General features: G+C 42.2%; 1 protein-coding gene across 7 annotated transcripts in view; it reads left to right on the top strand.

Moving 5' to 3' along the window:
- The window catches only part of PLCB4 (phospholipase C beta 4), a 409,575-nt gene that overhangs the window by 30,673 nt on the left and 351,951 nt on the right, over positions 1-26,951 (top strand). For all 7 annotated transcript variants that reach the window (XM_032351392.1, XM_032351401.1, XM_032351402.1 and 4 more), the window contains one exon: positions 687-741. The gene's annotated coding sequence lies outside the window, so the exon portion shown is untranslated. The remainder of the gene's footprint in view (positions 1-686; positions 742-26,951) is intronic.

Here is a 26,951-nt window from a genome sequence, read left to right on the forward strand (position 1 = left end):
CATGTATGCAGACAAGTAATTTTTGAAAAGAAAAGTCACATTTAGTGTTTATCAGGGACTAGCAGGTTTCTATGTCAATTATTTATTGAAAACAATAAATGTGAAATAAAACAGGAGACATCTTCTTTTGATTTATTTTCCTTTATATATTTTTCTTGATCCAAAAGTCTTAGCCAAAAAAACCCGAGCCACAAATATGGCTTATTAGCTAGGACAATAAAAAATAAACAACGGAAGGTAACAGCTGCTTATAGTTTTGTTACCTTCTGTTACCTACTCAGGCTATTACAACTTCTTCACCTCATTTCCCCCCCGGAAAAATAGAAACAGGAGTCGAGTTTTATTCATTTACTTCATGACAAGACAGTATCGAGTATATGTCATTGGGATAGATGTGAAGTAAATGCTTCAGTTCTCATTTCGATAAATTCCTATGTATTTTGATCTGTTTCCATTTGGTTTTGTTCATTTGCTCCTTAGAAGTCAAATCTTTGGAATCAAAATCTTCGAAATATTTCATTGAGACAGAAACGAAGAAGTACTTTAAGTCTAACTTCAGAAACGTCCATTTGTTTAATATTACACATGAAGCCATGACATGAAATTAGGGCACCAGGCTCTCAAAGCTCACCTTCACTTCTTTCTGTTACCAGTTGGATAGTCTTTCTTCTTTTCCACCCCTACAGGACAAGACGGTTACTCTACGATCCGGAATCCCGAAACGTGGTCTTTCTTAAGAAGGTAGGTGTATATGCTTTTTAGAATTAATTTCTAACGTTTTAAAAAATTTTAGCTTGAGTAAATTAAAACCCGAGACTACTTAATCAAGAAGCAATTTTTATGCTGCTAATGCAAGCCATTGTGCATTGAATTAAAACCTCAGATTCAGCTTTCTAAGTTCAATACTGAATTTCCCAGTCTTTTCAAAGCGTATCTATTTTGAGCGAATTGTTGATGTCTACAGCAGTCAATGCACGTGAAGTGTAGTAAGTGAATGTCTCTCATTTTAAAAACTGAGAGAGATGAATATCCACCTACCTTGGTGAAATACATTCCTCTTTTTCAGTGGGTGATTTCGTGCTTGGAAGCACAGGGAGCTGGGAAGTATGAAATGGTCTCTGGCTCAAGTTGTGCTAGCTCCTGTTTTTTTCTGAGAGATTTCTTTTTCACGGCGTGGACCATGGTGTGCATGATACTTTGTTAGACCTTTCTCCTCTTTGAAGCCAGAATGATCATCGTGCTTAACTGCAGCATAAATAATTTACATCGTACATCTTGAAACTTTGCAGCTGTAACCAAGTTGTGGGCATTCTTAGGTTTCTAGAGCTTTCTGTAATCTGTGGAGTCTCTGAGAGATTTCTAGATTTCATGGACTGATCTCTGAGCCTAGCGGTTGCTTTTGTTATAATCCAATACCTTTACCTCTGTAACGTGAACCAACCTCAGCGGCGCTCCTGTTCTAAAAGGAGTGCTTGGGGACTTTGATTCTGAGGAGAGCGGTGGGTCCCAACAGGTCCTTGGACCCATGAGTGTTATGGTGGGGCCTGATGAGGCTGTCACGGCAAACCACAACATCTCAGAGATTTGGGGATGTTTCAGGATCACACAGGTCACACACCTGACATTCCCCTTCTATTTTCCTTTCTGTTTCCTGCCAAATTGTAAGATTTTAGCTGTTGGGTCATTTCTGGGCAAAGAGGTTATAGTGTAGAAACATTCTTCCCCATTTTGGAATCAAGATTTTTTTTCGAAGATTTTACTTCTTTGAGAGACAGAGAGAGCGAGAGAGAGAGAGAGAGCGAGAGAACGCACACATGAACAGGGGGTAGGGGTAGAGGGAGAGGGAGAACAGACTCCCTGTTGTGGGACTCGATCCCACGACCCTGGGATCATGACCTGAGCTGAAGGCAGATACTTAACTGACTGAGCCACCCGGGCACCCCTATAATCAAGACTTTTAATATTAATGGGGTCTTTCCTCATTTTTCCATCTGTTTCACAAAAGTGACTTTTCACCTCGAGCTTCAAATGAACTTGTCCGGAACATGGCCAGCTCCAGCCTGGGAACCGCTCCGTAAATGCTTACTTTAATTTTTTTCCTCACATGAATTCTTCTTCAGATTTTGGCTTTCAAATTGACACAGAGAAACAAGGGAATCCCAGGGAGTGAGCGTACTTTCTGACAAAGCGATGATAGGGAGAGCTCCGAACAACATCCTGTTATCTGTTGAGTAATAACAATACACGTTTTAAAAAAAAATCCAGAGTGTTAGACCTTGGTCTTCTTTGATGTCAGCGTGGTAACCGGCCTTAACTAGAGCATAAATAATCTACATTATATGTCTTCTACCAGCTAGACCCTGAAAAAATTTGACTACCCAGTGTTAGGAAGGTTGCTCGTTCTCATTTCTCCAATACGAGTCCAAAGCCCCTGTTGGGAACCATGACCCTCAGGTGTGGAACACATCGTCACGGGTCTGCTGGCCGCTCAGAAGGATGCGTCTTTAGAAGTGGGCTCCTAACCTGTGTGGTTCACAGAGCCCAGGAGGCTGTGGGATATTATCAGACCTGCTGGAATCCATGCTTGTATCAAGGATTGCTGACATGTTAAATTGAGACTGTCTCTGCTGTTTATGTGTATTTGACCATTCGGTATAGCTGCTCCTGTTACAAGGAAATACATAGGAATATAAAGTTTTTATTGACTTCAGAGGAGCTTTTTGTTATAATGGATTTTTTTTTCCTTCTTTCTTTTTTTTTTTTTTTTAAGATTTTATTTGTATATTTGACAGAGAGACAGTGAGAGAGAGAACACAAGTAGGGGGAGCAGCAGAGGGAGTCTCAGGCTCCCGCTGAGCAGAGAGCCCCATGCGGGCTCGATTCCAGGACCCTGGGATCATGACCTGAGTCTAAGGCAGATGCTTAACGACTGAGCCATCCAGATGCCCCTGTAATGGATTTTCTTAATAGGAGTTCAAGCAGCACTACTGTAAATGGTTAATAACTTGTTTTGACATTAAAAATGGGATACCGGGGGCGCCTGGGTGGCTCAGTTGGTTAACCATCTGCTTTTGGCTCAGGTCATGATCCCAGGGTTCTAGGATCGAGCCCCACATTGGGCTCCCTGCTCAGCTGGAAGCCTGCTTCTCCGTCTCCCTCTGCCCCTGCTGTCTCTCATGTAATCTCTGTCTAATAAATAAATAAAATCTTTTAACAAAAATGGGTCACCATAATCAGAGACAGTGAGAACTGTTGTTTTAGGATATAGTGAAGGTATCTAAATCAGGTTAGGATTGAGCCCAGGATTTAACCACAACAGAGCCAGAATGTTCTTCAATAGTTATGGGAAAGAAATACTTTTTTTTTTTTTTTTTTTTTTTTAAATATTAGATCAGTTGACTTGGGGCAATGGATTTGTTAGACTCCACAAGGCTAGTCTTACACTTTCTAGCCCCATAGACAGAAGCCACGTGTTGCTGTTTAAACCTAAATTTTAATTGGGAAAATTAAAAATTGAGTTCATTCTTCACAGTAGCCATGGTTCAGGTGCTTAATGGCCACGTGCAGCAAGAGGCTATATCCTGGACAGCACATAGATAGAACATTTCCATCATCAAAGAAAGTGGTTTTTTTTCTTTCTTTTTTTTGTTGTTGTTGTTAATTTGACAGAGAGAGGGATCACAAGGAGGCAGAGAGGCAGGCAGAGGGGGGCGGGGAAGCAGACTCCCTGATGAGCAGAGAGCCTAATGCCCGGCTTCCATCCCAGGACCCTGAGATCATGACCTGAGCTGAAGGTAGAGGCTTAACCCACTGAGCCACCCAGGCAGTTTTTTAAGACAAAGAAAGTTTTTTAGACAGTGCTGGCTATGATTATCTATACTTTTAGTAGCTTTGCCCCTGGCATTGGATGGAGAAGACAGAGCCTGGTTTGCCCCATAGAATCATAGGGAACTTTATGGACACGAATTCCCTAGAGCATGAGTGAAAAAGAAAACTGTTTTCCCCATCATCTTTTTCCAGTTCTCCCTCTCATGGCAGCCCCCGTCCTGTTACAGGTGGCAGGGATCTGCATGCATTTGATTCGTTAACATTTTATTGTGTCTTTGGTAGACCTTTGTCACCATTTGGGCTGCCGGCCTTCTGAATCCTTTTCCTAAATTTGGGGGAATCCATGATTGTGTGAAGCTGGGTGGGTAAGAGGACCCTGTTCCTCTTCATTTCCCAAAGAGAAACCCCCACATTTGTGTTTTTCCTGACTTGTGCCTGTGGGCAGGGGCACAGGAAGTTCTGGCAAGCATGGGACTGGGCTTGGGAGGGATAACTCAGAAGGGCAGAAGGTGCTTCAGAATTCCGCCCATCACTACTTCAGGGAGCGGCATTTTTGACTGTGGACAGAGCCCCCTGCAGTGACCGGGGCCTGTGGCTTTGGGAACAGGTGGTTCGGCTGTGGCAAACAAAGGAGAAATAACTGAGGAAAACAACTTTTCTGTATATGTAAGTATGGGAGAGTAGCTTCACCTTTTCTAACTGACATCCTCCTCCACATGGAATCATGGTAACAGGATAACAAAAGAACATCAAGAGCACCAGAAATCAGCGATTCCTTAAATTAATCAGCACCCAAGTAAGATATTCTGATATTCTTTCATGGAAAGAAACACTTTCATTATTGGTACATGGAAGACTGCATATATAGGAATTATGAACACCCTCCTTTGGATTAGTAGAGAGATAACTCTTTTTATCTATTTTTATTTTTTTTGATAGAGATTGGTATTTATAATTCTGTTTCTTACTGAGAACCTTCTCAAAGCCATTGCCTGTGAAAAATCGCAACAGTTTTGGTTCTTGCCACCTGGATCGATTGGCCTGTTTAATTTGTTTTCCAGAATGAGTAGACTGTGACGCTTGTTGTACGTTGTGCTTGAGCCTGTAGTCTGTTCTTCCATGTGCTGCTTCCCCATTTTGATGCACACAGCAGCTGTGGGACCCATCTGTGTCATCATGTGTGTCTGATTTGGGGCAAGGCTTCTAAGAAGCCCCATGCTCTATCTTCCTCTTCCTTTGCTTGGATCTAGATGACCATGAACCATAGTGGATGTTGGGGAGACAGGATTGAAGAAACTCTGTCTACATGGCCACGTGAAGGAGGGATCTTTCCCAACCGGGAACACCCACATATTCTTCAATAGAAAATTGTTTTGGGGTCTTTTTTTTTTTTTAAGTTTTTATATATGTAAGTGATCTGGATATCCAATGTGGGGCTCGAACTCATGACCCTGAATCATGCCCTTCCAACCGAACCAGCCAGATGTCCCTTGAATAGAACATCAATGCCAATATTTGCAGTTTTTCTCAGTAATAATTCTATGCAATAGAAGTGGGAGCGTAAGTTACATGAACATGAGAGAGAGGGAGAGAGAAAAGTTAACTTCTGTTGTGTTGAGGCTTTATGTATTTTTGGATCTATTTGTTGCAAAAGCTGATATTACTCATGTACACCCTCATTCAGCACATAAATCTCATCATTTCTTCTTATCAGTGATTGACATTCCGTTTTTAGTTACCTTTTATCTGGAACCTACCTCTCTACTGTTAGCATGGGTTCTATACGTAGTCACCATGAGGCTGTGGAAGCAGCTAGGAAGGTATTTCCCTCATCGCCTCATCCTGCTCACAGGGAGACCCCAGAGCTAGAGGGGCATCCGATGCCTCCTTCGAGGAACAAGTTGCCAGATTTGTAAAATGTAGATGCAGCATTTTGAGTGACTTCTTGGCCATGAAGATTGTGGTGCCTGAGGATCTAAGTTCCGTGACTAATTTTAGATTCATAAATGTGTAGAAAATCGTTGACAGTCTTATTAGAAGGCATTTTCGGGGCTGAAGGGTTTCATGTCGGCTGTCTAGAAGGGTGCAATGCAATTATCTTAGATTTAAACACTGGAAGAAAGCATGTGATATTCATTCAGAAGTCTCAAATGTGGTGGTTCAGGAGATGATCCATTTTATGTCATGCATCATGTGTGAATGGTTGATTGTTAGAGATGAGGTATTAGGGGCTTAATGTTTTGACTTTAGAGTTTACTATGTATTAGTAATAACATTTTACTCTTCTAAAATGTGGAAGTAGCAACCGTACGCTTGTGAGATTATTCATAGAGGTTTTATGCATGCTAATATATTTGAAATGTTTTGAGTCCTTTGGGGGAAAAGTGCTCAATAAACACAAATAACTACTCATATTAGCGGTTCATTTCTGTTGACTTAGTACACACATCTTTTTCTCTTAATAATGTCAGAGCATCTGAGTAATGGTATGTCATAGCTTGAACAAAATAGAAGACATTTTTAGTCTCAGCACAGTGTAACCCGTGACAGATGATTTAATCTCTCCTGCTATATTCTTTACTGTTTAAAGGCGTTATTTGGCAAGATTGTGTTGAGTAAAGTAAAAAGTTTGCACAAAGAGCCAGGAGACTGTAATTCCTACCTCAATTATGAAGGTGATAATATTTAAGTCTAAGACATTTCTTATAGGAACCCCACAAACTCAACCCTATTGCTTCTACTCTTCTTTTTTTTTTTAAAGATTTTATTTATTTATTTGAAAGACAGAGATTACAAGTAGGCAGAGAGGCAGGCAGAGAGAGAGGGGGAAGCATGCTCCCAGCTGAGCAGAGAGTTCGATGTGGGGCTCGATCCCAGGACCCTGAGATCATGGTCTGAGCCGAAGGCAGAGGCTCAAACCACTGAGCCACCCAGGTGCCCCGCTTCTACTCTTCTTAAAGTGTGCTTCCCCACCCACTGTATTTTCGAACACAGCAGTGCATACTTTATACCATAGTATGGAGTGTATCTCAAATTTCTTGGTCTTAGAGCCTTCTATACTCTTTTGTTTTTTTTATGATTTTATTTATTTGACAGACAGAGATCACAAATAGGCAGAGAGGTAGGCAGAGGGAGAGGGGGAAGCAGGCTCCCCGCTGAGCAGAGAGCCAGATGCGGGACTCCATCCCAGGACCCTGGGATCATGACCTGAGCCGAAGGCAGAGGCTTAACCCACTGAGCCACTCAGGTGACCCAGAACCTTTTATACTCTTAAAAATTCAGAGTGTCTCAAATGGCTTAACATTATGTGGCTTCTGTTGTAAATATTTGCCATATGAGGAAGGAAATGGGGACACTTAGAAGTATCTAGAATTAATTCATTTCAAGTAAGTAATGAACCCATTCTATATTAACATAAAAACTGTTTTCAAATGAAAAATGACTGTGTTTTTCTAAAAAAAGGTAAGTTTGGGAAGAAGAGTGGCACTGTTAGATTTTTTTGCACATGTCTAATTTCTAGCTTCATGGAAGATATCTGGATTCTCTTGTTTGCTCCTGCAGTCAGTCAGCTGAGATTTCAAACCTGGTAAGTCCTCTGTGAATCTCCAACTTGTGAGGGAATGACAGTGAAAAAAGGCAAATCATGTCTTAATATCCTTATGAAAATCATTTGGATCTCCTGGCCCCCCTAAAGTGGTGCTAGGCACCATACTTTGAGAACACCTTTTCTGTGCTAGAGCCCTAAAGCCTGTCTTTAGAGTATCTCCAGTTTTGTCATCTATTTGTACCAGAAACATCCCCATCCAGTGAGTGTGGTTATGGTAAGAAAGCAAAGATGAGAGGAAAAATAGCATGACTTATTAAAAACACTCTTAGCCACTTTGGAGAACAGTGTGGAGATTCCTCAAGAAATTAAAAATAGAGCTTCCCTATGACCCTGCAATTGCACTACTGGGTATTTACCCCAAAGATACAGATGTAGTGAAAAGAAGGGCCATCTGTACCCCAATGTTTTTAGCAGCAATGGCCACAGTCGCCAAACTGTGGAAAGAACCAAGATGCCCTTCAACGGACGAATGGATAAGAAGATGTGGTCCATATACACTATGGAGTATTATGCCTCCATCAGAAAGGACGAATACCCAACTGTTGTAGCAACATGGACGGGACTGGAAGAGATTATGCTGAGTGAAATAAGTCAAGCAGAGAGAGTCAACTATCATATGGTTTCACTTATTTGTGGAGAGTAACAAATGACATGGAGGACAAGGGGAGTTAGAGAGGAGAAGGGAGTTGGGGGAAATTGGAAGGGGAGGTAAACCATGAGAGACTGTGGACTCTGAGAAACAACCTGAGGGTTTTGAAGGGGCCGGGGGTGGGAGGTTGGGGGAACCAGGTGGTGGGTATTAGAGAGGGCATGGATTGTATGGAGCACTGAGTGTGGTGCAAAAACAAGGAATACTGTTATGCTGAAAAAAAAGCAAAAAACAAAAACAAAAAAACCTCTCTTTTGGTTCCATGTACAGAAAGCTGCAACACCTAACAACCTGAATGGAAGTATTTGAAATGTCAGTGCGTGTCTCTACCTTTATCTCTCCATCAGAGAGACGTGCGGAAGTACTGGTAATTAGGATTACGATCTTTTACATCTGTGATGAGATAGTGGGCTGTTCTCAAATGTTAATAAGTGGATTCATCAGACACGATGACTTCCCTTAAAGACATCAGTGCCATACCACAAGCAGTGATTGTTTAATTATTTATTGTAGTGACTTATCATTTATATTATGTTGTTTATTATAGTAAGTGTTTCTTGCCTGTGTGCCTATAGGTTGGCTGGGATTTGAATGACCTAAGCTATGTTCCCCGGGGCTTGGTTCCAAGCTGTAGGTTGGGTTCACAGTTGCTCCTGAGCCTCCCTCCTGAGACTTGCACAAGCCACGTTCCTCTGTCATGGCGGAAGTGTAAAGACCACGCAGAAACTTGTAGTGTCTCTGAAGGCCTGTACTTGGAGGTGACCCACCATCACTTCAAACTCACATGCCATTGATAAAACAAACTGCATGGCCAAAGCTTAATATCAGTGTGGCAGGAAAGCATATTCTTGCAGTGGAGAGAGGGTGGGGGTAGATAGGGAGAGGAAAGAGCTAACTGTTGGCTTTAACGTATTCTGATTCACCACAATGTGCAATTCTAAAATATTAGTAAATAACCCTTTCTTCCTGGCTAGTTCTTAATCAGAAAAATAACTCAGGGAACAAATTTTAATTTTTTTAAAAAGATTTTATTTATTTATTTGACAGAGAGAGAAAGAAATCCCAAGTAGGCAGAGAGGCAGGCAGTGAGAGATGGGGAAGCCGGCTCCCCCCCCCCCCCCAGCAGAAAGCCTGATGTGGGGCTTGATCCCAGACTCTGAGATCATGACCTGAGCCAAAGGCAGAGGCTTAAACCACTGAGCCATTCAGGTGCCTCACAAATTTTAATTTTAATTTTAATTTTAGGCTGCCATCGTCCCATGGATTGTGTCTTCAACGTAGCGCTGGCATCTGGCACTTGCCTTCTTCTCAATGGTCACTTCTCCAGTTCTTCGTGTTATTGATCTGAACTGTCGCAAGAGCCTCTAAATTTGTCTCTATCCTAGTTACTGTTGCTGTGCAACCAAACATCCAAAACTAAGTGCTTCAAAGGACAGCAAAAAGACTCAACCTTGAGTCTGCTGTTAGGGCAAGGTTCCGCAGAGAGAGCTTCACTCTGCTCCCTACCGCATCTGCTGGGGTATTTTGCTGGGTGCTGGGACATCCACTTTTGCCATGATTCACTCACATGCCTGGCCAGAGGAGCTAGCTGGCTGTCGACTGGGAACTAAGGACCAGGAGCCTCAGGTTATCTCTATGTGGGCTTTCCGTGGATTACCTGGGCTTCCTTATAGCATCGTGGCTAAGTTGTAAGTGTGAGTGTCCCAGGAAATAGGATGTGAAAAGTGTCATTTTCCTTTTTTTGGTAAGTTTTTATTGAAGTTCTAGTTAGTTAACCTACAGTGCAATATTAATTTCAGGTTTGTCATATAGTGTGATTCAACACTTCTGTACAAAACATTCCAAGTGTACTTACCACAGGTGCCCTTTTAATCCCTATCACCTATTTCCCCCACACCCCCACCTGCCTCCCCTCTGGTAACCATCAGTTTGTTCTCTATAGTTAAGAATCAGTTTCTTGGTTTGCCTCTCTCTTTTTCACCCCCTTTGCTTATTTATTTATTTATTTATTTTTAAAATTCCACATATGAGTGAAATCATATGGGATTTGTCTTTCTCTGACTAACTTATTTCATATAGCATCATACTCTAGCTCCATCCATGTCATTGCAAATGGTAAGAATCCATTCTTTTTTCTGGCTGAGTAATACTCGTGTGTGTGTGTGTGTGTGTGTGTATACATACCACATCTTTATGCATTCATCAGTTGATGGTCATCTGGGCTGTTCCCATGATTTGGCTATTGTTGATAATGCTGCTATAAACATCAGGGTGTATGTATCCCTTGGGATTAACATTTTTCTTTCCTTTGGGTAAATACCTCCTAGTGTGATTGCTGGATCATAGGGCAGTTCTATTTGTAACTTTTTGAGGAACCTCCTTGCTGTTTTCCAGGGTGGCTTCACCAGTTTGCATTCCCACCAATAGTGCATGAATAGTGCACTAGTGCAAGAGTGCACTAGAAAAGTGTCAAGTTTCTTAAGGTTTGGCCTTGAGAACGGACCCAGCATAACCTCTGTTGGATTGTATCAGTCGAGCTGTTACAAAGTCCACTTTCAAGGGGAGGGGACATAGACCCCACCTCTCAAGGAGAGGCTTGTCAAAGACATCTGGGCCCATGTTTTTAAAAAAAAAAAAAAAATGGTGGTTTTCTCTGCCTCAGTTCTTCCCCCCGCAAATCACCCCATGTTTGCATCCTGCCTCCAGATTCGTCTTCTTAAAGCATAGCTCTGTTCATGCCGTAGCACACCAATGTCTACCAATAAGAAGTAAATTAATCTTGCATTCAGAATGATCCATTTATCACCCTTTAGCGTTCCCCTACGTTCCAGCCACACTCTGGGCTTTTTCTCCTTTTGCCTTTGATCATGTACCCCCCCCCCCCCCTTTCTAGAATATTATCCCTCTGATCTTTTCACATCCTGACATTCTGTGCTTAAAATAAATGCTACCTTCTCACAAAGATTTCCTTGAGCTCTCCATTATTCTGCAGTGTGTCCTTGCACATTCTCCCATAGTACTGTCCTTTTTTTTTTAAAGATTTTATGTATTTATTAAGTAGTAATAAATACATAAAAGTAGGCAGGAAGGCTGGGAGAGAGAGGGGGCAAGTGGGCTCCCCGCTGAGCAGAGAGCCTGATGTGGGGCTCGATCCCAGGACCCTGAGATCATGACCTGAGTGGAAGGCAGAGGCTTAACCCACTGAGCCACGCAGGTGCCCCTCTCATAGTACTTTTTAACTGTGCCTTTTTAGAGATCCTTCAATTGCTATCTTATGCAAGAATAAGTGGGTATGTGTTTTATATACTCTAGTAGATTTTATGTTCCTCAGAGGGGCTTTATATTTTTATGTAATATTAATCTTCAACTGCACCAGTATTTTGAGATTTATGTCACAGTGCTTGCTTTTTTAAAAATGAATGAATCGAGAGTATGAATGGAATTACAGAGTTTGCTTAGACTCTTGCGAAAACCTACTAGAAGCACTATGATTGTGGATTAAGATTGCTGGTTGGCTACAAAATAAGTAAAAATAGGTTGATGACTTAATTGTGACATGAATGCTAGGAAGAATTATTGAAAGAAAGATTTCATTTATAATTACAATGTTGCTATACGGAAGTAGGGAGAAGCTTACCTAGGCAATTGAGGGACTAAGTGAAGAAAGCTACAAAACTCAATTGTGGGACATAAGATACATTTCAAGTAAATGGAGAGGGATAGTTTATTCTTGGAAAGAAAGATTCAGTACAATTACTGAAGATTTCGTACAATTACCCAATATGATTCTGAATTTGATCTGGAAGAATGAACCTATAAAACCCTCCCAGAATTATAAGAAGTATTTATCAAAGTACTTGCCATCTCAAATGTTTAAGAATAATATGAGTTAATGATGACTGAACAGAGGTATTGGTACAAGAATATGTCAATGAATAAAATACATTGTATACAATGTATACAATGTATTTTGAGTGTATACATAGGCATATATAGTAGGTGATAGGGTTGGCATTTCGGATTGGAAAGAAAAAGATAAGTTAGTCAGTAAAAGGTGTTGGGACACCTACCTAGTCATCTAGAAAAATGAAGCAGAATCTTTGCCAGACATTATTTTCCTCTAGAAAATAATTCTAGAGGATAAAAATTATAAGTGTAACAAAGTAAGCTATAAATGTATGTGCATAATATATGAGTCAATATTTTTACCATCTTTTGGTGGAAAGGACATCTCTAAGTAAAAAACATGAAGGAAAGACTCAAAAGAAGAAACTACATACAGTGTTTTAAGTCTTCATTATTTTATTTTAGTATAGTGGAGAATCATCTGAATTTGTTTGAAAGTTTGAAACTTGTTTGCATAATATGGAATCAACATGATGTTCCTAATGTACAAAGTGCTTTTACAATAAGCTTTTACAATTTCATCAATAAGATGAACGTCTTAATAGGATCGTGAGGTAATTCATAAATAATGAGTACAGGGCCAGCCAACCTATGAAAAGGTGTGCAAACCTGCTAGCTATCAAAAGTGCACATTAAGTCAACAGTGGCATATCTCTGTAACTGAAACGATAAAAATAAAATGAAGCCAAACAAAATATGTCTACAATTGGGGGTGGTATAGGGAAACAAGTACTATCATGTCATTTTTCTTAAACTGAGGTGAAGGACCATGTTCCCCATTCTGTTTCTGGCTGAAGATACATTTGTAAAAATAAATAGCCAGAAAAAGACAATGAGAAATATACAAAATAAAATCTCAAATATATTTCTCTATATCTATGAAATATTCGTCAGATAGAAAATTATTCTGGGGACGCCTGGGTGGCTCAGTTGGTTGGACGACTGCCTTCGGCTCAGGTCATGATCCCGGAGTCCTGGGATCGAGTCCCACATCGGGCTCCCAGCTCCATGGGGAGTCTGCTTCTCCCTCTGATTTCTCCTTGCTCATGCTCTCTCTTGCTACCTCTCTCTCAATAAATAAATAAAAAAATCTTAAAAAAAAAAAGTATTAAAAAAAAAAAAAAGAAAATTATTCTGTCAGATTCCTGTGAAAGTTTCCAAATGTTTACTCTCAGTTTCTGAACCAATCTCGTGGTGGACCAGTAACAGACCATTTGCAGCCTGGCACCATTTTGTGGACCACACTTTGAGAAGTGCTGCTTTCATGTACTAATGGGAACATATTTTGGTTCAAAATTTCTGAAGGGAAGATTGGCATTACGTATAAGATTTTTAAATGTGCAAACTCTTCTGTTTCTAGGAATTTATTGCAAGGCCATATTCAGAGAGTTGTGTAAGATTACTCTATCCTCGGGGAACTGGGTGGCTGGCTTAGTGGGTTAAGTCTCTGCCTTTGGTCAGGTCATGATCTCAGGGCCCTGGGGTCAAGCCCTGCATTGGGCTTTCTGCTCAGCATGGAGCCTGCTTCCCCCCTCTCTCTGCCTGCCTCTCTACCTATATGTGATCTCTCGCTCTGTCAAGTAAATAAATAAAATCTTTTTTTAAAAAAAAGATTATCCTTTTCTGTTACACAGAAAAAGATGGAACCCCAATATTCTTCAGTAGAGTAGGGATTAACTAGTGATGGTACAATCACACTGTGGAGTACTGTATAGTCATTATAAATAATTGGGTGAATGTTGTGTATTAAATTTTTTATGGTAGAAAATTCAAATATATGTAGGAAGAATAGTATAAAGAATCCCCATACAACCATCACCTGGCTTCAGCTATTACCTACTCATGACCAAATTTGTCCCTAGCCTTTGGTATTAGATGTGCATTTATTTATGTGGAAAGATGATCATTGTAAATAAAAAAAGAAAGGTTATAGAGAAGCATGTTTTCACTCTCTTAACAATTTACTGATTGCATTCTGACATCAGAATTGGCATTATTCTAGGAGCTGGGGCTTCACGAGTGGATAAAAAAAGAAACTCAGCTAGATACTTCCATTCTCATAGGGAAGACAGGGCAATCAACCACCAAAATTATACTATGTAGTTACCTTTCACTATTACAGAGAAAGATCAAGCAGTGAAGGGGGATAGGGAGCATTGGGGGTGCTGTAGTTTCAGGAAGGATGGACAGAGAATGCCTCCCGGATGAGGTGGTCTTTGAGTCAAGACCCTAAGTTGCTAAGATGGAAACATGCAGCAGTCTTTGGGGAGACCTCCCCAGGCTGCTGGGGGGTGGCGGTGGCCCATGTAAACACCTAAGGCAGAAGTGAGCCTTGTGTGTATGAGGAAGAGCAAGGAGGCCCCTGCGACTGGATTGAACCAGGGTGTGGAGACACCAGGGCAGAAGTGGTAGGAGACACTGTGAAGGGTCTTCCGGACCCCTGTGAAGACTTGGGCTCCTACTCTGAGTGACATAGGGAGCCCCTGGAGAGATTTGAACCTAGGAGTGATATAAGATTGCTTATATTTTCAGACACTCATTTTGGCTGCTGAATTGAGAATAGACTGTAAGGGGGCAGGTGCAGATGGAGGAGGATCAGATGGAAGGTTGCCATGAGAGCCAGGGAGGACGTGGATGATCCTAATTTGGACAAGGCTGGGAAGGGTAGAAATGGTTTGAAGGGGTCAGATTTTGATCTATCTTTAAGGGAGAGTCAGGAGAATCTGCTCGGGGATCCCATGTAGGGTGTGAGAAAGGGAGAGGTATTAAGGGTGGTTCTGAGGTTTGGGGCCTGGGTACCTAGAAAGATGGAGTTGCTGTTTACTCCAAGGGGGAAGACTCCATCACTAGATGTTTGAATGGGGAAGCTCAAGAGTGGGTTTGGGAGGTGTCGAATTTGAGGGTCCATTAGACATCAAAGTGAAGATGTCCCATACACCATTGTATATAAGGGTCTGGAATTCAGAGAGAGGTCTGGGCTGAAGATGTGTAAATGTGGGAGGTGTGAGTCTGGGTGAGGTCACCAAAGATGTCAATGCATGTGGAAAGCTAAGAGGTCTGAGAACTTAGCCCAGGGTCATTCCCCCTTAAGAGCAGGGCGATGAGGGGAGGATCCTTAATGTTGATAAGGATCAACATTAGTAACCAGGGAGTGAGGTTTCTTCCTCCTAATGAAGTAGGAGGAAAACCAAGGGTGTGGGCGTATCTTGGAAGCCCACTGATAAGTGTTTCAAGGCGGGAAGAGTAATCAGAGGGCTGTCAAGGAAGAGGCTGTAGATTTGACGGAACCGAGAGCTCAGATCAAAGTCTGACCAACGGGATCTGCCAGCTTGGATTCCTTACTGGCGTGCGAATTGTGAAGCGTAGAGATGATGCGGAGGAAGCCAGTAATTATTGTCATTTTAAGAATTCAGAAGGAACCGTGTCGTCTTATTTCTTTGTCAGGAATGTCAAATATATACCCTGCCATTAAAATTGAATATAGCAGCCAAAAAGGAAAGGAAGACAAAGAAACTAAAATTACTGAAAGACAGTTTTCCCATGTCCTGTCAGAGAGCGTAAATTAATTATAAAGCTGGTTGATGCAGAGGCAGCTGGCCCAACTTGGGTTACGCTTTAGCGGGGAACATCCATGGGGAAAGGCCCGGTGAGAAAGTGAAGTCAACTGAGAGAGAGAGAGAGAGAGAGAGAGAGGAGGAGAGTGAAGGGGAGAGAGAGAGAGAGAGTAGGGGAAACATGGAAAACCCAAGAGAATCGCTCATGCTTGAAGCAGATACTCAGATACTCCTGAGTCTCCAGTAATAAAATACCAGAAACATGGTAGCTGCTTTGAACAGTAGTTTAGCCTGGATAGACTTGAAACTGTATACATTCTTCATGGAGGAACCGTTCTCCTGACCCTTAAAACAGCCCATCATGGTCCCACAGAGTGGGGAGTTCGGGTCTCTGAGGCCCAAATGCATTCAGTGTTCGGGAGATGCTGTCGTGGAGTCCTGGGTGTTGTGCCAGTTTTTTCCCTAGGCGTCGACTGGATAAAACGCTATCACATTTGGGGTAACTTTTCTCTAGAAAATTTTGAAACAAATGCTAAACTAAAACTTTATAATTGTACTAGTTTCCCTAAGTAGAAAGGAAAACCTCACCTTTTTCACTTGCAGGGAGTTCATGTGGGGTCTGAATGCACAAGTTCAGGAAATAAAATGATTTATTTATTTTATTTTCTTTATTTTATTATTATAAATATTAGGGTTTTTTTTTTTGTTTTTTTTTTGCGGTAGGCTAAAATGATTGCTGCCTGAATAAACATTTTGAACACCATCCCTCCCTCTCAAACACACACACAATACACATATTCCAGTGCTTATCAAATTACGAAAGCTGAGTTCAGATAAAATAACAGGAGGTTTTTCCCTGGCATCAGCCAAGAGTTATTTGGAAACAGGCAGAACGAGTTAAAGTGTAAGCCTCATATAGCGAAGGGAAAGATTTGTGGACCACAAAGAGATGGAATATGTTCATTCTCACATAAATATTATCTTTTTGTTCTTGCCAGGGCCGAGATGCAGTCATTTTCTTAATTAACTTGGAGAATTTTCAGTTACGGCTCTAAAATTTTAGTCTACTGGAAATTGTCACCCGGCTAACTAGCAGGGACCTTCAGTGGGCTCCGTATCCAAATTAGGTCTTCTCAGGGATGGGTGTGGAAGGGCAGATTCACCTCTTTTCCAGTTTTTATGTGCTGGGCATCTGTTATTCCAGTTCATGGACAAGTTTCGACAGAGAAGCTTAGCAGCTTTTCTATTATTCATAAATGGATATTTTACTCAGCAGAACTCATGTCTTTTTGCAGTGTGTTAATTTGTGGAACATTCTGAAACCCAGCCCGAAGATGACACCACTGTCAAGGGTCACATATAGTCTTTCAGTAATTTTGTTTGAAACTGTGTTTTTTTGTTTGTTTGTTTTTTGTGTTTTTTTTTTTTTTTTTTTGATTTGCAATAAAAATTACAGTTGGAAACAGGGAAAATAAACATCTGACCCCAAAGAACATTTTTACCGATTAGCATTTATTTCAACAAAACTTAGAACTTTCAAACACGGAATTTTAACATCCTTCCTTTCATACAGGCGTCATGGTCACAGAGACCTAGAAATAGCTCTCAAGTGACCATTTCTGTCCTATTTACATTGTCTTTTGTGGGGGGGAAATGAAGAGACTGAACAGTGTTTAGATTATCTCTGCACATTTAAAATTTCTCGCCAAGCTTGCATGTGGTGGTTGGCATCAGAGAGAATAAGCAGGAAATTAGAGAGGCAGAGTTCCTCCTTCATCTTTTGCCAGGGCTGGGCTCCTTGCTTCATTTATTTTCATAGGAGACCCGAAATCTGAGAATAGTCTTTAAGCAGACCACAGTTCCTTTATAGCCGGTCTTCACGTGGCGATGCACAGATTGCCAGACCTTTCTACTTTTCTCCAAGCGAGTGTGCTGACATTTGAAGTACCAAATGCACTTCTGGTCAATAAATAGTGGAGAATAAAGAAAGTTGAACAGTGGTGCACTTTCATCATCCTAAAAACTATACCTTCCCCCCACCCAAATGATGAAAGTAATATGTGTGTGTTACAGAAAATTAGGAAAATTATTATAATCTGAAATCCTACAACCCACAGAATCCCCACTATTGGTATTTTTATCGTCATTCTCTTGAGATCTACCTGTATTCCTTAAGCTATTGGTTTAACACGCTATTTCCAAGACGGGCGGGTAAGGATGTTAATGGGTGTTCTGGGGAGGGGGAATAAAAAAGCTTTCCATGGTCACAGACCTTTGGTAAATGCCAGGTTGAGTAATGGTAGACTCAGCTTGGTCACAGATGCCCCCTTCAGGGCTGGATCTCCTCAGGACCCCCCTCCACCTGGGAGGGATGTTTCTGCTCTGAACCTCGAGGTACGGACCTGCTTTGGCAGCATACCTACTAACGTTAACATTGCACGGGAGCGTCCTTGAGACAGCAATGCAGATCGCATTTCGTTTTTGTTAGTTTTGTAAAATTGAATTCTCGAGCGTTTGCGACCTGCATTTTCCACTTAACATATTACGAACGTTTTGCACTTTAAAAAAAAATGGGGTGCCTGGGCGACTCAGTGGGTTAAAACCTCTGCCTTTGGCTCAGGTCATGATCCCAGGGTCCTGGGAACCAGCCCCTCATGGGCTCTCTGCTCAGCAGGGAGCCTGCTTCCCTTCCTCTCTCTCTGCCTGCCTCTCTGCCTAATTGTGATCTCTGTCTGTGAAATAAATAAATAAAAATCTTAAAAAAAAAAAAAAAAAGAAGTTTCCAGGACACCTGGGTGGCTCAGTTGTTAAGTTAAGTGGCTGCCTTTAGCTCAGGTCATGATCCCGGGGTCCTGGGATTCAGTCCTGATTCAGGCTCCCTGCTCGGTGGGAAGCCTGCTTCTCCCTCTCCCATTCCCCCTGCTTGTGTGCCCTCTCTCACCTTCTCTCTCTGTGTCAAATAAATGAATAAAATCTTTAAAAAAAAAAAAAATGTTTCCCCAAATCCCTTTCCCTCTTTGTTATTTCTCAAAGTGGTCCATGTATGAAAGTACTGTGTATTCAGCTGGGGCCTGACCCAGGTGACAGGTGATTTCAGCCCTTGGTGACCATTGTGCATGATTCTGAGGTATGACATGTTTACATTCATTTCGTTTCCGCCTTTTCCCCACCTGTTCCAACAGACCTTTAATTTTGGACAACTGCTGTTGAAGCTTGTGGATTCACCGTCGCCAAAGTCACTGCTAACTGTTGGCTTTGGAAAGGCCTGAAAATAGGCTGCTTCTCATGCAAATGGCTAATTTTCTCCTGTTGGTGGGCAATTCATTTAGGAATAGAGTGTTTTATTTATTGTGTTATAAAAATAGCCTCTTGGAGAAGAAGAGCCTGCTCTGAGGAGCTCCCACATGCTGGATTTTTTTCCATACAGCAATGATTACGTTGATCTAGACTATCTATTGCCTTCCAGAGTCTTTTTTTTCCACTGTGAAGCAGAAATGTGCATTTAGTGTTTCTTAAAACCTGCAAATGGGAAGCGTTACTGGCATCCTTCCTTCATGCTTGATTATCTAAAATTGTTTTCTACAATTAAAGGCAGACATATATCTGCCGAAAATTTTTATCAAATTGAAAACAGTTCTTCATTTTGGATGTTCCCTTTGCCTATTTTTTATTTCCTTTATCACAAAAATATTTTTGAATCTGAGCACTCAGTAGTTAGCTTTTATGACCATTAGTTCTAGTTGGAAATTTAAGAATCTAAGGAGAAATACATTTATATTTCAAAATGTGTTTATATCATGAACAAGGGTTTAGTTAAATCTCGGAGACATGTTGAAACAGATGCCTTACTCCTTTTTTTTTTTTTTTTTGAAAGATTTTGTTTATTTATTTGACAGAGAGAGAAAGAGAGAGAGAAACAGTGAGAGCAGGAACACAAGCAGGGGCAGTGTGAGAGGGAAAGTAGGCTTCCTGCCAAGCAGGGAACCCATGTGGGGCTCGATTCTAGGACCCTGGGATCATGACCTGAGCTGAGCTGAAGGCAGACCCTTAATGACTGAGCCACCCAGGCGCCCCCAGATGCCTTACTCTTTATTGGTTGTCTCAGCCCGATTGATAACCATCAGTTTGTTCGGCATAGAGAACACGCCTTTTAAATACTATAAACTACGTCGTAAAGCCCTTCCTTTTATAAACAGCGTATCTGGGCCAGGCCTGGAACACATTCATGGACTCTTCCCCTATGCAATTCCTGGACAAGTGCATCACTTTTAAAGACTGAAGCTGAAAAGCATTATGTGTACTTTTGGCATGGGGACTCCTTATAGAGAGTATGCAAATTTCCCCAAGGAAAACTGAATTTGCATGCAAAAGCCCTTGCTATAATTATAACAATTTCCTCTTCCTTTTTTTTTTTTTCTTTTTTAAAATTCAGCTTCTCAACGTGTTAAATATAAGGTTTTCCCCTTCTCACCAAGACAAGCCTTGCCCATGGAATTGACTGCTGAGAACCTTCCTGCCAGGTCCCTTAGGCAGCAGCTAATGTGAGACACTGAGTTTTGAGATGCAGCGATGTCACAGGCAGGCAGTGTGGTCCTGTGACCTTGTACATCATTTATGGGAGTGTCAAGGTGCTCTCCGAGAGCTTATGCTTAATGATGGACTCATTAAAGGGGAAAAAAAGAAAAGTTTCATAATCAAGTTGTCTTCCCCCCCCCCCCCCGAGGGCTGTGCTCAACAGTTTAAATTGTAATAATAGTTTAAATTGTAATAAAAATTAAAATGCCTGAAATGTGTCAGAGTTGCAGTCCTCTGCTGCTTTAGCTCATGGGCACCTCCCAGAATGTTTCCTCAGATAGCAACACAAAACACTGGCAACCCCCCAAGAGAACATTCTTTGAGGAACTCATAGCTGTGGCGAAAGGGAACTTTGCGTTCTGGTTCTGGTCGTGTGGGCAGGATGTGGTCTCCATTCTAAGGTTGCTTTCTGCTTTCCATGTAAAGAGTATACTTTTATTATTATTATTATTATTTCAGATGTGTAATAGGTGGAGTGTTCAAAGAAACAGCTTTATTTTGGCCAGGAAATAGAAGGAATGAGTGTAGTGGGAGAAGGTCACCTATTGACCTTGGGTGGATTATTGGTTTTCTAATAAACCAAACTGTTAAAATACTAGATTTTGTTTATGAAGACCTCAAGCTGCTAAATTGCTTAAATAGTCTTATACACCAAGTTGCTAAAATAATACCAAACCTACTTAAACTTCCATTTGATTCCAAACATTTGATTCGGCATGCTCTGATCATTAACGGTATTGTATTCATGTGACATTCTAGTTGTGGGGTGTCCCTGTTAAAAGAAAGGCAAATAGATTGAGTCGGATGTATATACCCAGCATCGTGTGGCCTGCAGCAGGGTAGAAGGGCAGGACCAGAATCAAGTTCACAGCCTGACTTCTGCTGAAAATGTGTTGATTCATTGGGAGGCGCACACTCCTGTTGGAGGCACAGGTTTCCAGCAGGATAATTCTGGCTTGACCCAGGACCGTGTTGAAAAATGTGTTTAGATGGGTCTTGGAGAGATGAGGAGCAAAGAAGAAAAAGGAGGAGAACCTCATGGCTGAGCTTTGAGTCAGGCCGTGGTCAATTTGTGCAGCACTTGAAGACTTAGCAAGTGAAAGCAGCAGCCCAGGAGAGGGTTAGAGGTGAGGATGAGGCCCGAGCACGTCAAGAACCGTGGTGATAGCTCATCTCTGCTCACCGCACTAAGCTAAGTGCTGAATACAAAACCTGAAGCTTGTTCCCAGCGAGGAGCCTTCCCCCTTGTCCTTGTCTTCAGCAAAGAAGTGAGCGATGTGACTCTTTGGAGATTGCTAGGGGAGGAGGAATATCGAGATCCGGTTGTGCATCCCGGGGAGAAGCTGTTTGGAGCAGTGGCCGGTGAGATGTTCACAGCCCTGGGTGGCCAAGGCCTCTTCTTTGCCTTAGGTCACCAGGAGTCCTCCAGCTCATTTTAATCACCTGCTTCCCTAGTTAAAGGTGGCCTTCTGGAACCTTTGTGTGGCACCCAAGGAGAATTAACACAGCTTCTAAAATGCCTGAGTAAAGACATTTCTTCCTGTCCCAGAACATGGCTGTAAAGGACACGCTTCCTTCTGACGGCCTTGACCACCCTCACAGAAGGGCCTGCACACTGAGTTCTGTTGCCTGGAGGAGGGCAGCCGTGACACCAGCCTGGGGTTGTTGGTGATCCCCATGACTCCGCCCGACGACGGAAGTTCACACAGTAACTGGCCTGCTGTCCCTTCCTTACTCTGGTGTCTCTGAGGCATACGTTCTGCAAATAGCCTCCTTTGTGGACCTGTTCTGCTTGACCAAAGGTGAAGGACTTTTTCTGTTTTTCTTCTCTAGATACTTCCTTATTTTAAGTAGCGAACCTCATTCCCAGGGTTGGTTCCTGTTCCTGGCAGTGCATCTACAGACCGTTGTAAAATTTCCATACACCTCATTTTATCCATGTTTAAGGCCTGAAGTAACAATTTGAAACCACAGCAGTGTTGATGGCTCTTGACGAAACTGAGTGAAATTTGAACAGCGTTTTTATTGAGGTAGATAAGGTATTTCCAGGGATAATACATATACGACTCTTCCGAAATTCTGTCTTATTTAATAATCAAAATACCCCTACACTCCAGGGCTCTATGAATAATAGTAGACTGAAACATTTCTTATAGTATAATTAAAATTAAATTTAGTATAATTAACCTGAATTTATTCAGTTGATTTATTGACAGGCTGGTTTCTCTTTAATGGTGGGGGATTCTTACAGGTAGCACATTGCTGTTCAGAAATGATAGAGTTTATCCTAAATCACACATTGTAAGTATAATTGTGGGCCCTAAATTCAGTTTTTTTCTGTTCTGTAATATGTTTTCTTTACTAAATATTAAATACCACTCTTAAAGTTATGTAACAGGAGGTTAGAACATAATAACAAATATCCTTTGGGGGGCATTTTTGGTCCCCCATACGGACCCTCTATATTTAGAGTTAAAAATGAGAATATATAGACAATTTTGTATCATTCTTCCCTTATAAAATTGGCATTTCTGATGTTGTACTCCGCTTGTGTGTATGTGTGTTTCTGTATAGCTGCAGATCTTTTATGAAAGAGAATTAAAAACTGCGAGTGTATTAGTGCCCTGATCCCTCACTACACTGTTTCTTTCACTCCCAAGAACTCCCAAGAAGTAGTTCCTCTCCTTAGGCTGCCATTTTTCTTTTCCATTTATGTTTTATCCTCTTGCTTCATGTATGTGTCCTTTATATGTGTGTGTTTACGTACATGTGTATATATACACATACACATTCACACATGTTTATTACATGCACAAATGTGTGTATACACCCCCCCCACACATGCATATACATATATTTACATACACACATGCACACACACATCTGCCCACATCTGCACATGCAAACATAGTGTGATATGCATAATTGTAATCCTTATATACATGTGTGTACACACATGTATGCACACAGTGTCATGTATCCTAAAACTCTGCGTGGCTGGCACCATTTTGGCGGCCCACTTCACAGCTCTTGTCTTTGTTTCATCTGACCTTAACTCAGTCCCACATTGCAAAGACTAGGGTGCAGTGGGTGGGGCGCTCAGAACACAGGATTTACGGGGTGTTTGCTCCTAGGCGCTGAGAGCCTCACTTGCGTCACCCTGGTTTTAGCCCCTGGCTGTGGCCTCAGAGCAGCTGTTGGTATTTGGTAGGTCAAAATCTTGGCTATTCTTGGTCCCTGGACTTAAGACATGAGTTCAAAGAAAAGGCCTGTCAAGTTCCATGAGAAATCCCAAAGGAATTTTGACTTGAATTACATGGAATTTGTTGGTTCAGTGGGCCTGACCTTTCCACTAGGACTTCCGTACTCTGGCCCCTTTCTTTCTGCTAACCTCCTCTGCTGCTGTTCCCCTCTGTGCCCTGGCCACACTGGCCTTCTTGCTGTTGTTCAGACTTGCATACTTCCTTTCTCTTTGGTTCACCACATGCTCCCTGTCTGCAGCACACCTTGGATCTTTGTATGAGTACCTTTTCTTAGCATTCATGTTTCCTGCTCATATTTCACCTCCCCAGAGAAAACTTCCAAGGTCACTGTACCTAGAGTATCCCATTTGGGTTGCTCTTGTCTTCTCACCCTTCCTTATATTCTTCACACATTATTCAGCGTCTGAAATGACATAACATTGCTTCCCGCTTACTCGTTTGTTTGCCTTGGGCTTCTTTTACTAAAGTGTCCAGTCCTTGAAAACAAGGCTTCATCTCAAGTCTTGGTTATCATCATCTACTAAGTTTTCTAGTAGCATCTTTAAAAAAGCAAGATGAGAAAGGTCAAATTAATATAAATAAGACTTTTTAACCCACTCTGTCTAAACTAGTATGATTTTCACGTGTAATCAACATAAACATTATTGAGATATCATGCTTTTGTTTTGTTTTCAGTAATTGCCGCATAAGCCCATGTCAGTTTGGAGCAGCCATGTTTCAGGTGCCCACGAGCCCTGTATAGCTGCGAGCTACCGTGTGGGACAGTGGACGGCTGGAAAGATGCTTGACATAACAAGAAATCAATAAATAGTTGCTGAATGGATGAACCAGCGAATGAATGAATTTAACTTCTGTGTGTCTAGGCGATGAAAGACTGAGTCCAATGAAGAGTGAAATCAAGGTCCCATAAAGGGGGATTTATTGTCAGGGAGAAGCACACAGGTAGCATGGGTCCTTTCTTAAGACGCTACTGTAGTATCTGAACGGTTTCAGTGAAGTGTGCCCTTTTTCAAGGCCCTCGTGTGCCAAGCATCTGTACTGGGCCCTGAGAGCATGAGAGAAGTCAGGTAAAGTCCTCAAGATGTCTGAAGTCCGATGAGTTAGTAAGAACTTGCCGCCTCACTGTGTGTAGGTCATGCGTGTTACTGAAACAGCTCTGTGCGTTGTGGATCCCGTTTCCCCAGTCTAACTGTTACTAATATTTAAAAACTTGGACTAATAGTTGCAGATGCAGGTGCTGTCACCATCTAGTCACTTTTGCTCGAACACATTTCTTGGGCACTTATCATTATATGAAGGTGCTCAAGCGAGTGGACAGTTTCCCTCGCACTGGTTTTAATATGTATTTCCCCAGATTAGATCCTTAACTCACCGGAACTATCCTTTAAGCGTGATTCCTAAGCATTTTAGCTATATTTTAGGTGCGTTGAGATTCTAAATGTATATCCAGTATGGTCTTTCCTTCTTTTATAACTTATAATTGGCAAGTTCCCATAGGAAAAAATCATTATTGGTGCTATAAAAGCGCTTCTTATCTGTCACATTTGGGAAATGAAAGTTTTATAAAGGTCAAAAGAAAGTGTGCCCCCAATTATGATGATGACTTGTACATCACAAATAGTTTAATAGCTTGGAACCTATGTCGGTCTCCCTTACAGCGGAAAAAGAGAAAAGGAGGGAAAAAAGAGCCACGAAACCCTTTTCACCCAAGAGCTATTTTACCACTTTGCTTTAAGAAGGATGAAAAAGAGCCTATTTAAATGGTTTTATCAACGTGTATTTGTATACATTCTCTGTGATTGGGAACTACTTAAATTACGTAAGCCCACAAGTTTATTAGTTCACCTTGATTAATTTGTCAAGGTTAACATCTGCATAATGAGTTGAAGATAATTAAAGATTCGTTGGCATCCATCTGCCCGTGTTTACTCAGTGTAGTACATTTTACAGCTCAACTTGCAGTGTTTCCTAAGGAGATTTGCCACTGAACCAGTTTTTTTTGAACACAAACCATGCGGCCGCCTTGGGCGATGTAAGAATTCTTTTTCTTAATCCTTCAGCACATGACAGCCTATTAGGGAGATCAGATGATGTACCTCTAAGAAGCCCTGGGTGTGTTTGCAGATAGCAGAGAGTGCGCAGCGATGCCAGCCGGTTAGACACATGAGCCGGCAGCTCCCTTTTCCCTCAGAGCCAGGATGGCCCTGGGCTCCCCTGCTGGAGAGGCTGGTGGGCATCTGGGAGCCAGTGGACTGACGGAGCGCCGTGCCGTCCTGAGGGCCTACTGTGTGCTGCCTTGTGATGGATCCTCCGTGGAGCCAGCCACCTCGGAGTTCAAAAAAAAAAACAAAAACGGGAGAGGGTTTGGGGTGGGGGGGACTCAAAGCCCTTTCTGCATATCTTACTCACAGTTCATTTCATCTGAACTGCCTTGATCTTTTCGCTTCTAAACCTCTCTCCCAGCACCCAGTGCCGTCTCTTTCTCTTACCCTCCTCATAGCCAGCAGTGGTCAGTTGCTCTCCATTCCAGTTCGGAGTCTCTTTCACCTCCATCCTCTTGGCTCCATTTTCAGCACTCCTTCGTCTTCTTTTTTTTTTTTTTTTAAAGATTTTATTTATTTATTTGACAGACAGAGATCACAAGTAGGCAGAGAGGCAGGCAGAGGGAGAGGGGGAAGCAGGCTCCCCGCTGAGCAGAGAGCCCGATGTGGGGCTCCATCCCAGGACCCTGAGATCATGACCTGAGCCAAAGGCAGAGGCTTAACCCACTGAGCCACCCAGGCGCCCCTCAATACTCCTTTTTATTTGTAGAGTGTCATTGCCTCTTGACCTCAGTTGCGTTGCAAGCTCACCTGCGCTCACCTGTCTTCTTTTATGGGCACTGTCTTTTCTGGGCACCGGTCCCCCAGCCCTCCCGTGACTTTCCACTGCTCACTGAGCAGTCAGTCTCCTGTGTGCTGGGCTGCCTCTACCTCCCTCATCGCCTTTGCTGCCTCCCTCAAAATAGTGTGGCCCCTAATCAAAGCCAGCTGTCCTTTTACTGTGTGCACCCCACACACCTGTGCGCCCCTCCCCCCCGCCCTGCTCTGAGCAGCACTGCGCCTCCTCATCTGTGTGTCCCCATCATGCGCCCCCTCCAGCGCTGCTTCCCTGGAGCCTTGCTCACACCCAGCCTCAGCCCGTCTCGCCTCAGCTTCTCGCCTGTCTTGATGATCTTCTGGCTCTTTGGGACACTCTGGAAATCCTCAGAGCTTTTCCCTTTGTGGTTGTTCATCCATCCATCATTGGAGAGACCCTGCCTGTCAATTTCTAGAAGGCACGTGGCACCAACCTGCTTTTTGTGTCTCCCACAGTTTCAGCAAGCTTCGAGCACTGCCTCTCTCTCAGTGAGTGGACAGATGCTTCTTCAACTTCCACAGTTCCTGATGTGGCACATTTCCAGCACTCTATTTTTTCCCCTTCTTTCTTTAACTGCCCTTTGCTGTTTTTTGGGGGGTTTTGTTGTTGTTATTGTTGTTTTGTTTTTTCTCAGTAACCAACACTTGCAATGATCAGACTGTTTTCCCTGA

This window comes from Mustela erminea, chromosome 7 (genome assembly GCF_009829155.1).
Source record: "Mustela erminea isolate mMusErm1 chromosome 7, mMusErm1.Pri, whole genome shotgun sequence".
Classification (NCBI taxonomy): Eukaryota; Metazoa; Chordata; class Mammalia; order Carnivora; family Mustelidae; genus Mustela; species Mustela erminea.